The sequence below is a fragment of the Lagopus leucura genome, unplaced genomic scaffold, assembly GCF_019238085.1.
Source record: "Lagopus leucura isolate 7727_CA_CO unplaced genomic scaffold, USGS_WTPT01 Super-Scaffold_100030, whole genome shotgun sequence".
NCBI classification, from domain to species: domain Eukaryota; kingdom Metazoa; phylum Chordata; class Aves; order Galliformes; family Phasianidae; genus Lagopus; species Lagopus leucura.
The window spans coordinates 523,133-534,905 of NW_024962281.1; the positions used below are offsets into that span (position 1 = coordinate 523,133).

Consider the following 11,773-nt stretch of genomic DNA (forward strand, 5'->3'; position numbering starts at 1 on the left):
GGAAATTAAGAGAGGGCAGGAGAGCTGCCAGCCCACCTGTGTATGGGAATTGAGGAGTCACAGCCTCACACACTGATTGAGCACCTGGAGAAAAGACCCAGCCAGCCCTGAGAGCACAGGTGAAGGTAACAGAGCCAGGCTCTACCTCTCCTAGACCTCCTTTAAGGGCTGGCTGCCATTGAGGAAGGTTCTGCTGGTGATCTCTCCTTTGTGGAGTTTTTTCTTTGGAGATGGGTGAGTGCTCTTCTTTTTGTAGCATCTTTCCATTACGTTGGTCCTGGCGCTGTTACACACGTGCCATTAGGCAAAGGGACAGGTGAAGGCAGGAATCCATCTTACTGCTGCGAGGCATTGAGCCTATTGGGAAAGGCTGTTTTTTTTCTTCTGGTGGCTTGTCCAGCGGGCTTCTTCCATATTGATTTCTCAGTTATCAGAGAGAGAAACACAAAGCAGACAAACCAACCAAACCCAACCAGGCAGCTCTCCCACCCTGAGCCCATCCCAAACTCACCCGCATTTCTCTCTAATGATGAAAGACGTTTGTGAGCTGTGATCACCGACCAGCTGACGTGACTGTGTGCTGTAGGGAAGCTGCTTCCTTTTCATTCCTTGCTCCTTCCAAAATTGCCCTTGAGTTAATTTAGAAAGGAGAATGTTTTCAAGACTCTGGAGGTGCAATGGTAGCAGAAGGAAAAAGGTTTGATTTTGTTTTTCTTTCTTTTTCTCTGTTAACGTGTGAACGTGCTTTCTGTCTGCTGCTAACTGTGCCTTCGGGAAGGTGAAAGGTTTAAGTTGATCCCATTAATGTATGTAGAAGTAAATCTTTTCTGTGGTGGGTGTTGAGTGACAAGGAAGAAAACTTTATGGCAGGCTGCTAGATTGGTAGGTAATATGGGCATGGATCTTTGTGAAATAATGTGGGAAAGCAGTTCTTCACTTTCATCTTCTGCACACAACTGGGGAATGTTTTCTGTTCCCTCCTTCTTCAGTGCTGCTGCTGCTGAGCTCTGTTGCAATGAACACGCAGGTTATCAGGCCAGATAGAAGTCAGCTGGGGTGAGGATTCATAAATGCTGGAGACCAAAGGCAGAATATGGAAAGCAAGATTTTTATATATACTCGTGTGTGTGTAATACGTATTTGTTGTGCTTGGCAGAGGAATCATTTTTAATGGCTTCTTAGTTTTTCCTATTCGGTTTGGTTTTGTTGTGCTCGCATTCTTCTACTTTTTTTTTTTGCAAATCTACCATGAAATACAGAAAAAGAATGCTTTGGGGTGAGAGAGTATGAAGGTGTCTCGTTGCGGACTTCAAACAAACTCTGCCATGAGTAAATCCATATCAAATTCATGTAAAATTGGGTTGGCTAGCACGCTTTTGATGTTCCTGAATTACTGCACAAAAACGTTCAGCAGAGATTATCTATTAAGATTTTTAGTTCAGTCAAGCATTCCTTTAACCAGACAAAAACACCTCACCCTGGGTGAGCGCCGGGCTCACAGCTCTCATCCCACTGGCATCGAACGGATCGATTGGCGCCTTTCTTGGCGCTGACATTCTGATCGCGTTGTGACCCCGGGCTGCTCCCACATGGCTGCCATGGCAGCGCGCCCTGCACTGCCCCAGGCTCCCAGCTCTGGGATGGGGAGCTCACTCACTGCCTGGGTGAGTGCCTGAGTTCATTTTGGCTCTCCAGCAGACAGATGTGGAGGTGCTGGACTGGCATGGGGCTTCATCCCGTGGCAAAATGAAGGCGCTGCTGGGTATTTGTGTTCTGGCTGCTTTTTCCTTCTTTCCATGATGTCAGAAGTATCAGAGTGGGCTTGATCTTCTGTATTTAGAAGGGAAATCAACACTGAATTCAACAGAATTCTGATAATTTCGGACATAGTATTTCTGCTTTGTTAATTGTAACAGTTTGTGATTAACTTCATTTGCTATAGGCACGTGTGTGTGGGAAGATCTCACAGACATTCTTCCCCCACTGAGGATGGGTGGGAGGTCAGTTCAGAGCTGAACTAACACTGTGATGGTGAATGGATGCCCATGAACAAAAACCTGAGCTCCTGCACGATGGGTGGGCACCAATGGGGATTGTGCTGGTGCTGGGTGTCAAACTGGCACAGGCTGTGGGGAGAGAGGGAGCTTTCTCCCCTTTGTAAGGAGAAGCGTCATTCAACCCAACTTCAGCTGACTGAATTTTGTTTATGCTTGGAAGAGAACAGCCCCCAAACCAAACTGTATGAAACTGAGACGGTTTCAGCCCTGTGGGATGTTTGGGGGCTTGCAAGCAGACAGCTGCAGGGAACAGTCACGCAGCATTGCTGATGCTCTGCTGAGCACGGTGCTGTGCTGTGGGTACACTGGTAGTGCTGCAGGGAGATCAGGGGAGCAGCAGGGCTGGGGCCGTGGAGCCCACAAGCCATGGTGCCCGTGGTTCGTTGTGCTCACTGCTGGGCTGGCCTACTGGGTGCACAGCCACACACAGCCCTGCCTGCTGTCAGAAGTGGCTCAGTGCCTCGAGGGGCTGCAGGAGGAGATGCTGGGGGCTGTGGGTCATAGGAAGCTGGTAGGAGTTCCCATTGCCTGCAGTCGGTTGGCCATCCCAGGCTGTGTGTGATGGTGCTGGCTGGGGCTCTGAGTGGTGATGGACATCTGCAGCCCCCAGCTGACCCCCAGGGCCCTGTGACTGATGCTCCAGGGGTGCAGGAGATGCTCTGGGAAATGGGGACCTGCTGGACCCGTCTCCTTCTGTGCTCTGTGACATTTGTTTCCATCTGCCTCTGCTGCTCTTGCTCTGTTACATGGTGCCTTGCCTCCAAGCTTGAATTATTGCCTACATGCATGGGTAGAGCCTTTGGAAAACAACTGAGCATGTAATTAAGAGAGTCAGTGTGTTTTATGGGGATAGTGACGAAAGGAAACAGCTTTTCACTTTAGTAATTGTGAGTGCCTGTCAGAAGAGATTTGTGGCAGAGGGAGGTCAGTGGGAAGAGAGCTCCCACTGCACATAGTGGGCTTCTTCCTCGAGTGGTGTTGCTGCTTATCACTTATCAGCCTTCCATCCGAATTCATCAGGCTCATTGCAGATGCAATGTGTATGCATTGGCCGGGTGCTCTCTGGGCACACGCAGCCTGATTGCAATCTGAGCTCAAAAAGCCCCCAAGCCCCACAGACCTTTCTGGATGGGGGAGTGTCAGAGGGTTGTGCACAGCCTGGAGTGCTGGTGCCAGCTCGCTTCTGTGAGAGCAGATTGCCATTGCTCGGAGGCCTGGGCGCTTTGGGACAGGAAGGGCAAGGGAGGATTTTGCTGATACTTGGATTGTTGCACTCTGCAGATACTTCTAATCAAGCAGCACATTAATGTATCTCTTGTTTTCCAGTAAGTCATTAGTCGCTTAAGTGAAGTTGCTCATGTCAGTTTTCCCTTTCATTAAATATTCATATTTACTAATGGAAATTGTCTTGACAAATTGGTCAAACTGAGCAACTTAGGAATTTATGCCGCAGACTAAAAAAAGTTGTTTGGAACTCCCAGTGAGCCGAAGTAATGCTTGAAATCATTAACACTTCATTGATTTTATAATTAAAAATCCGTAGAGTAAATAAAGCATCCTTTAACTGTGGCATAGCTGTTTACCTCAATGCTTAGTATTAATATTCATTTTTTTTCCCTGCGAGTATCCATGAAGTTCTGAAGGCCCTTCTGCTGTCCCTATGGGTGCTCTGGCAGCTCCTGGTGCTCCCCAGTGAAGGAAAAGGCCCTGTAATGCTGGCTGGCTGAGCTAAGACAGAGCTAGCACTGCTTGAGGCCACAGCAACCAGTATTCATGAATGGATATCTACCTCCTCTAAGCAAGCTTATGTGTCCGAAGGCTTATGATGAAGTCAGATGGGAGTAATCATTCATGGAGACTAATTCAGCCCACTGACCAATAACTAACAGCCTATAACTAGTTTCACAGGGAACTGTGTTTTGATTCGCTGCCCCAAAGCGTGGCTGCTAGAGAATCTGAAGGAGAGAGAGGAGCTCTCTAACATAGACACTTTTTTAAAAGAATGAGCTTCTTTTGGCAATGACTCTGCTGTTACAAAGACAAAACAAATAGAAGGGATTGAAGTCATCCTTCCATTCATGCTTTGCAGCAGCTCCAGCTGCTTCCATGTGATGCATCTTTAGAGCTGAGCCCACTGGCCAGTGGGGGCAAATGCCCACCCAGGGGCACACAGCATCTGCCCCAAATGGCCATCGCAGCATGTGTGACCCAGAAGTGCTCTCTGTCTCTCACTCTGGCACACTCCTTGTGCTGAGCCCAGGCTGACAGTGCTTGGTTGCAGTCATCTGGAGCAAATGCGCTTCTCCCATTGCCCTCACTGTCTGCCGGTGCTGCTGCTCGGCCCAGGAAGGCACTACAACTAGATGGAGAGGCACAACCAGCCAGAGCACAGAGTGTGCTTAACTCACCAACTTCACATTTCTTGGGATAATGAGAGTCTGCTGCTGCTTCAATATCAATCTATTTTCTTTTCTATTTAGTCTTCATCTGCCTATACAATACACTCTAGTGGAGATTTCTCAGCAGTGAAGCCCTGCGTGCAGAGAGCAGTAACGGGCAGCACAGAAGCACTTGGGAGAACATTAACCTTGGAGCCCAGGACCTGTTGGCCATTGTGGCACACAAAGACCTGGCTGCAGCTGCTCTAACAGGATGGTATGCAACTCCAGTCCACCTGACTGCAAGCATCCTATTTTTAGTATCCTTAACTATCACAGATTTAGGCAGATTTCTGCCTGGTTTCAAAAGCAAATAGCAGAGCAGTGCTATTCTCTGCTCACAGAAGAACTCTGCTTCTAATTGTTACTGAACCTGCAGTTTTGTGAAGGGAGATGGCAACTCTGGTGTGCTGTGAGCGTGGGGCTGCAGCCAGTGCCTGTGTGCAGTGGGAGCATCTCTGCCCCCGCCTTGCATCCCTGGGGGGAGCACCTGCAGCCCCCTCCCTGCATGCAGGCAATGAACAGGAGTGAGCCGGGAGCCCGGTGTGGCCTTTTGCAGTTGGAGCACTCTGCTCCTGTGGCTGGCAGCTCAGGAGGTTTGGCTGTTGGCAGCAGTGCAGGGCTGCAATATAAGCTGCCTGAAATCCACATCTGCACAGCTGTGCAGATGTCCATGGGACTGGCATTTCAACTGAGCAGGAGTTTTTTCTTTAAGGAGTTCACATTTGATGCAGTTTAACATAAGACTGGAGGGCAAAGCATTTAGCAGTGAGATGGATGATTATTGTTTTAAATGAGCTCACAATCATTTGATGAAGTGGAAAACAAAAAATGTGTTTCAGGCATGTGATCTTTTCTGTGTTGTTTTTTTTCTGCCTGAGCGATGTTTTCTTTCAACACTTCCAAGCACACACGAGCTGCTGTACCACCATTGTGCTCCTGCTGTGCCCAAAGCTGCGCTCCTTCGGGCCAGGGGGCAGCACTGCGGGTGATGCTGAGCAGCTGCGTGCTGTGGGGGCTCCCAGCTGAGGGGGCTGAGCTGTGATGAGAGGAGAGCTCAGGAAGTGTTCACTGAAAGAACAGGTCAGCCACGTGTGGCCAAGGCAACTCAGTTCAGTTCATGGGTTATTAAAAAAGGAGAAGGACTTAAAATTAATCGAGTAAATGTTTCACTTAATAATTTATGTAAGAACTAATTGGCTTAGTAATGCCTCCTAATGTGCTGTAAAAATTCACAGGATAATGTGTTAGAGGTGAAAAGTGGTTGGATGGTAATTAAGGTCTCTCTTGTTGCCACGCTCTTCAGAAATTCTTTGCTTGTCTGCCCTGCTTTGGCCAATAGTACAGGTGATTTTTGGTTTCATGTATTTGCATCACATTTGAAGTATGTTATAGCACTTCCATTTTGATTTGAGGTAATTTTGTTCCTTGTTTATGTGATTAATACTTCATACTTAATATATTATATACATTCTATGCTTTTAATATAAGTAGAAATATAAAGAAAACACAAAAAGCTCTTCTCTTTGTGCACTGCAGTGCGCATACCTGGCCCCTCTATGTTAAAGTAAGGTAAAGCACTGGAAAGGTGTTACTGCAAATGGGGCTTTGTGCATTGCACAAACAATGGGATGGGAAATACAATGAAGCTGTGGGTTCTCTCATCAGCACGTGTGCTTCCCCACTGCTGAGAACAATACTGGAAATGATGATGTGCGATAGGAACGTGAGCCAGCAGATGAGGGGGAGGGAGGGAGCATCGCTGTGGTTGGTAATCTCTCCTGTGTTGTTAGGAGACAACTTCTGGGTCCGTAGGGAATGTTAGTTTGCTGCTCTAGAATGCAGAATTGAGTTAATATCCTTAATTAATAGATTTAATTAGAAGCTTTAACATTCTAAGATAACCAGCTACATCTCTGTGTAGATGAGTGTCACATCACTTAAACAGTAGAACACGCTGATTGGAAAATGATTTTGGCTTTGTCAAAGGATTTGATTTCCTTAATGGTGATGCCCCATGCAGGAGGTGTGTGGGGGCTGTGTTTGCAGAGCTGCCCAGTGTGGGCTTCCACCGATGTTCTGCACTCTGTGTAGGAAGCATTGCTCCCAGGCGTCAGCTGTCTGCATGCCTTGAGGAGAGCGCTGAGCCTCCTTTGGGGCACCTGGGATGTCTGTGGTTGGATGAGATATTCGGATCTTGTGGGGGAAAGAAAACTTCCGCCGATGTTCTCACCTGTTTTCCAGAACCTCGTGAGCAGTGCATCTCTCTGAGGAAGAGCCCTGCCTCGATACCTGCATTAAGGGGTAGCAACACACGTTGATGGGAACAGAGCTCTGCAGTCTGATAGGAGCGGCCGCAGTGGGATCTGTCCTTCCTGCTGCCCGGAGCTGAAGCTGGGCCTTGTCGCTTGTATCATCGACTGCAGGTAAGCGAGGTAATGTGGAAATAACAATCTACAGGGCTGAAAATACCTTAGAGAGAGGCTTTTTCTTGGACAAAAATCATCAGAGATAACAAACAACCTGTAGTGTGTATGCTAAGAGGCGAGGCTGTCATCTTGCTGCAGGTAAGTACTGAAAATACCTCTAAAGAACTTCTGTTTCATCTCCTCTAACTGCAGAGCTCTGTCTAACTGTGTGTGAGGATCTAATGGATATTCACTGCTTTGGTGAGATGGTGGCTCTGGCTGTGCAGTGCACTTGGGAGCATTTCCAAGATAAAGATGCCAAAATTAAGTACGATATTAAGCTGTAATTTCTGATACCTTCTAACAGGATGCATCAGGATTTAATCTCTTTGATTAAATCGGGACTCTAAGGTCCCACAGGACTCAATACAGTCTTACATTCCGCATCCTATTTCTTCGCATCACGCATATTCCCATGATTTGTCTTTGTTTCTCTCTGTCTGTGTTTTGTGGATCTTTAGAGAAAGTACTTTGCTAAGCTTAGTTTAACTAGAATAATTCCCATTAAATAAAATTTGTTCTGGATAGAAATGTGTCAGAGAAGGTATTTATTGCAGCGATTCTTATTTCAGGGTCTGTTAGCCACTAGAAATGTATACATGCTCTTCAGGGTGTTTACCCAGGATTCTCATCTTGGCTGGATTTTCCTTTCAGAAGGAAGAAAAATTTTCTGAGGAGAGACTGTACAATGAAATAAGAGGTTCCACGCTGTGCAGGAGCCTGTGGCAGAAAGCAGATGATGTTAAAGTAGATGATTCCCCAAAGCTGGGTGATCAGATCTGGTTAGGGTACTAATTGTCCTCCTAATCGTCTTGGCTGTATCTTAGGGTGATCTAAGTTACTTAAATTAGGCATCAGCTCCCCGCTGCCGACCCTGTAGAGACCATAGTGATATCAATCTCTACTTTAAGAAATAAAGGGTGAAATTCTGAACCTAATGATGCCAGGTTTATCTGTTTGTATTACTTAAAGCAAGGAGCTGAAGTGGAGGAGGGATCTGTAGAAAGTAAATGAAGGAAAGGCAAAGATGTGGGTTTTTACCTAAGAGCTGAAAACCTGAAAGCCTTGCTGAAGGCTTTGCTCTCTCTTTCATGAAGTTTCTCTCTGGTGGTTGTGGTGGCTGAAGGCAGCAATGAGACTTCCAAGGAAATTGCTCTGAGATTCATTAGTTTACACACGTGATTTTGGACAGTGCCCCAAAAAGGATCAGCTTTTATTGCTTTGCCCTGAGCTTGTTTGTGAGTTCTTTTATAAGCTTTTGCCTCATAAAGGAAGATCATTTGGAGATCGATGTTGTTGTGGTTTGTAGGTGCAGACCAGCCAGTTCATGTCTTGATCTGGTCCCATCTGAGTAAACTCAAATCCAGAAGCCACATGGGGACCTCGAATGGCACCTAGACTCATACTCTGTCTCAGAGTAGACTTTTTATGGAATAATGTTGTGTTATTTCTCCTCCAGCAGATGCATTGTCTTGCACTGTGAAGTGGAAGTGGCATCGTGGAGCAGCCCTGCATGGAGCAGCCCTGCACAGAGCAACCCTGCATCACCTCGTGGCAACCAAAGCCTCTGCTTGGCAGATTCTGTGGAAAGCATCAGGTCAGGCAAAAACAAAGGATATGGAATGAGAAGTCTCATGTTGGTCACTGGCATTAAATCGTGGGATGCCTGATGAATGAACACTGTATAAACATTGAGGGCAATAATAAACTCCATTATGTGGATGATTAAGGAAATAATTGGAGCAGGGAGGTAGAGAAATGCAAGTCCAAAGAGCCTATTAAAGTCGTGATGGAGTGAGCAACTCCTTGTGATCGATCTAAACTCAGGAACAAAAAAACTACTGAGGTACTCTGTTCATCCAAGCCCCAGGTTTCCTAGGAGATGGCAGGCAGTTCAGGTATGGCTAACGACGGGGCTCTTACTGCTCAGCTAAAATAACTTTCTCTGCCAGTCCCCAGATGCTCCGGGTTCTCCTCGGCTCTGTGATAATGAACACACACCCAGCAGACGAGCAGGCAGTGCTGCTCCTGCCCAGCCTCGCTCCTGGAGGTGGCTCAGTGCGTCGGATCCAGGTCTGACCTGAGGTATGATTATCTGGCAGCTCACGCTATGCTACATTGATTGCTTCCCCCCCAGTGACTACAGGAGTTAATCTACTTCAGCAGTGACTTGATCAACACTTAAATCTTAAGAAAAAAATAGAGAATTCAGGATAAGGTATAGGAAACTTCTCTCTAGATTAAGCCACTAAATGTCAGAGCTGTGTAAAGGCTTCGTCTGGAGTAAATCAAGATGAAAACTATATGAAATTTCTTGCATGCTATCTGCTTTAAGTTTAGCCAGCTCTTGCTGTTACCCAAAGCTAATAATCCTGGGCAACCTGAGCTGAGAGTGTGTTGGTCTGTTACTGAATCCAGCTGGTGTCACTCTGGAAGGGTGACCTGCACTCTAAGGAGCCCCGCACAGCCACAGGACACCACATGCACTCAGCATCGCATGGCAGGCCCAGGATTTAGACAGCTGTTGTGCATCACTGCCTGAAATACAGGTATGAGGCAGAAATACTCTGTTTAGCCTTAAAATTGGCTATTGTCACTGAAGTATGGCCTGCTTTAATGCTTTTAGTGCCAAACGTGACAAGATGCTGTATCCAGGTTTTGCTGAATCTTCCCATAGCAGCGTGCCTTTTGCCCTGGCACTGCTTTGCATGTGTTCTTACACATAGCCAATATTCCTGCAATGCATTTATGTTCATCTTCTTGAAGCCACAGAAAGCAAACAAGTGACAAAATCTCCTGCCATATCCAAATGCTACCTTGGGTGACTCAGGGGACCTAATGGCAAGTTGTCTGTTTCAGACAATTGTGTGCTCCCTGGGACCAAAGCAGACACTTGGATGGAGAGCTGTGTGTAACTGTTGGCTGATTTCATGTGATTTAGAGATTTCCTTTAGCTCTGTTATTAGCTTTTATGAGTCTTAATTGAGTAGTTTACTTGCAATGCACAGTGCTTGATGTGCTGGAATATATCCTTAAATGTGCATATGTACTGAGAAAATGGTATTTTTACTTCTAAAACTGAGAGCGATGAGCAGGGGAATAAGTCCCAGTTCTGGCTGCAGATATTTGATGGATCAATACAGATTTAATGGTTATTCTCTTTTGTATTCTGTGTCTGCTACACTGATGCAACAGGTATTCTACATTCTGTGATTTGCAGACATGATTTTAGTACAGTATTCCCTGCACTAGATTCACGTTTAGTTTTGTTATTTCTTTCCCTTTTTCACTCCAATCCTTTCTTTTGCAACAGTATTTATGTTTAAGGTAGCAGGTAACACAATTGCCAGGACATCTTTGGTAGCTGCTTGAATCTCAGCTGAGCACGCTGACAAACAGCGCTGACATGGGACTCAGATTTCTCTTGCTCTCACTGCTGTAGGGCTTTGTGGTTTCCTCTGCCTGGGGCTCTGCTTCTGTGCTGGAGCCATGGCTCTGATGGCACTTTGGTGTCTCCTGGGGACACAGGTTGGAGCCAACCCTGGGGTACTGGGAACAGCACCCACGCAGATCTTGCAGTGGTACAGCTTACATATGGACAGCCTTTGCAAACTAAGTAGTGCCATTCATCATAAAGCATCATCTAAATTTGTTGCAGAAATGCTCCTAGCCACAGGGAATTTGCGTTATGGCTTGAAGAGCAGCACGTCTTTCAATGCCTGTAGTAACGGCTGTCGGCTCTCTGAGCTTAAAGATCATTATCCAGCACTCTCTCATTCAGTGTAACTTTTATGTCTAGCAGATTAAATTTCTGGGCAAAATAATTACATGTAAAGGCTGCTGGCTATTATTCACAAGGGGCCAATTTTCTCGCCATTTGTTGGCATTTGAAATGTCAAATTTATGGCGCTGCAATCTATACAACATATAGTTCAAAAGTGGATTGTGAAAGGCTCCAGTCAAGTCCGCTGATGTAAATTCTGAAGATAGCTAGGCATCAGCGAGGGAAAATGAATTATCTAATTGAAGCCAAATGGCTGCTTTATTCCAAATGCACTTTGATGTCTGTTCCCTGCCCTGGATGTTGCTGAGCTCCTGGTGCTGTGTGTGGCAATGCCTGACTCTTTGAGAGCTCTGCTCTGGGCTCCTCAAAGGAGGCCTGGTGGTGCCTTCTGGTACCGACTGCTGCTGCCCTTGTCTTTGAGATGGAGGTGAGGCAGGACATGTTTTACTCCTGGTGTCTGATGAATTCTTTTGCTTTCAGTTTTGTGGTCATCACCTAGTGTGAGGAGCGTGATTGTGCTATATGAAGAGCAGTAATGCTGTTGTTTGGGGCTCCTCAACTCTTTCTTACAGCATGAAGTTTTGTGGGTATATGGTCATCTTTCCGGTATCCAGATCAGTGTTCTTGAACCTGTTTTAGGAAGCAGTCAGTGGCTTTCATTCAGGTAGCCTCTGTTGTTGTCATTTTAGGTCCAGAAAAGATTCATTTCTATCTAGTTAGGATTTGGTTTAACCATTCCCTATTCCGGAAGTAGTGCTTGATGAGCAGCACAGAGCTGACAAACTTGTTTCAGCATAGCGCTGCATGACTTTATGCAGGATGTGCTTTGCTTGTGCATGTTGGCATTACACACAGAGATACACTGGGGGCCTCCTGTGAATGAAGACCAAAGGGCTGCATGTGGCTGTGTGCACTGGGCATCTCACTCCATGCTATCTCCCCATAAAGGCTTTGTTAACAGACACCCCTTGCTCCTGCTTATTCTCACCGTGCTCTTGAAAAAACAATCAGTGTAAAACCCCATTG

At 46.3% G+C, this 11,773-nt stretch overlaps 1 long non-coding RNA gene across 1 annotated transcript; it reads left to right on the forward strand.

Moving 5' to 3' along the window:
- Positions 1–216: 216 nt before the first annotated feature.
- On the forward strand, positions 217–8,455 carry LOC122185530. The gene is made up of 3 exons (XR_006180908.1): positions 217–234; positions 6,740–6,921; positions 8,423–8,455. It is a non-coding gene; the product is annotated as an uncharacterized LOC122185530 (long non-coding RNA).
- Positions 8,456–11,773: the final 3,318 nt, after the last annotated feature.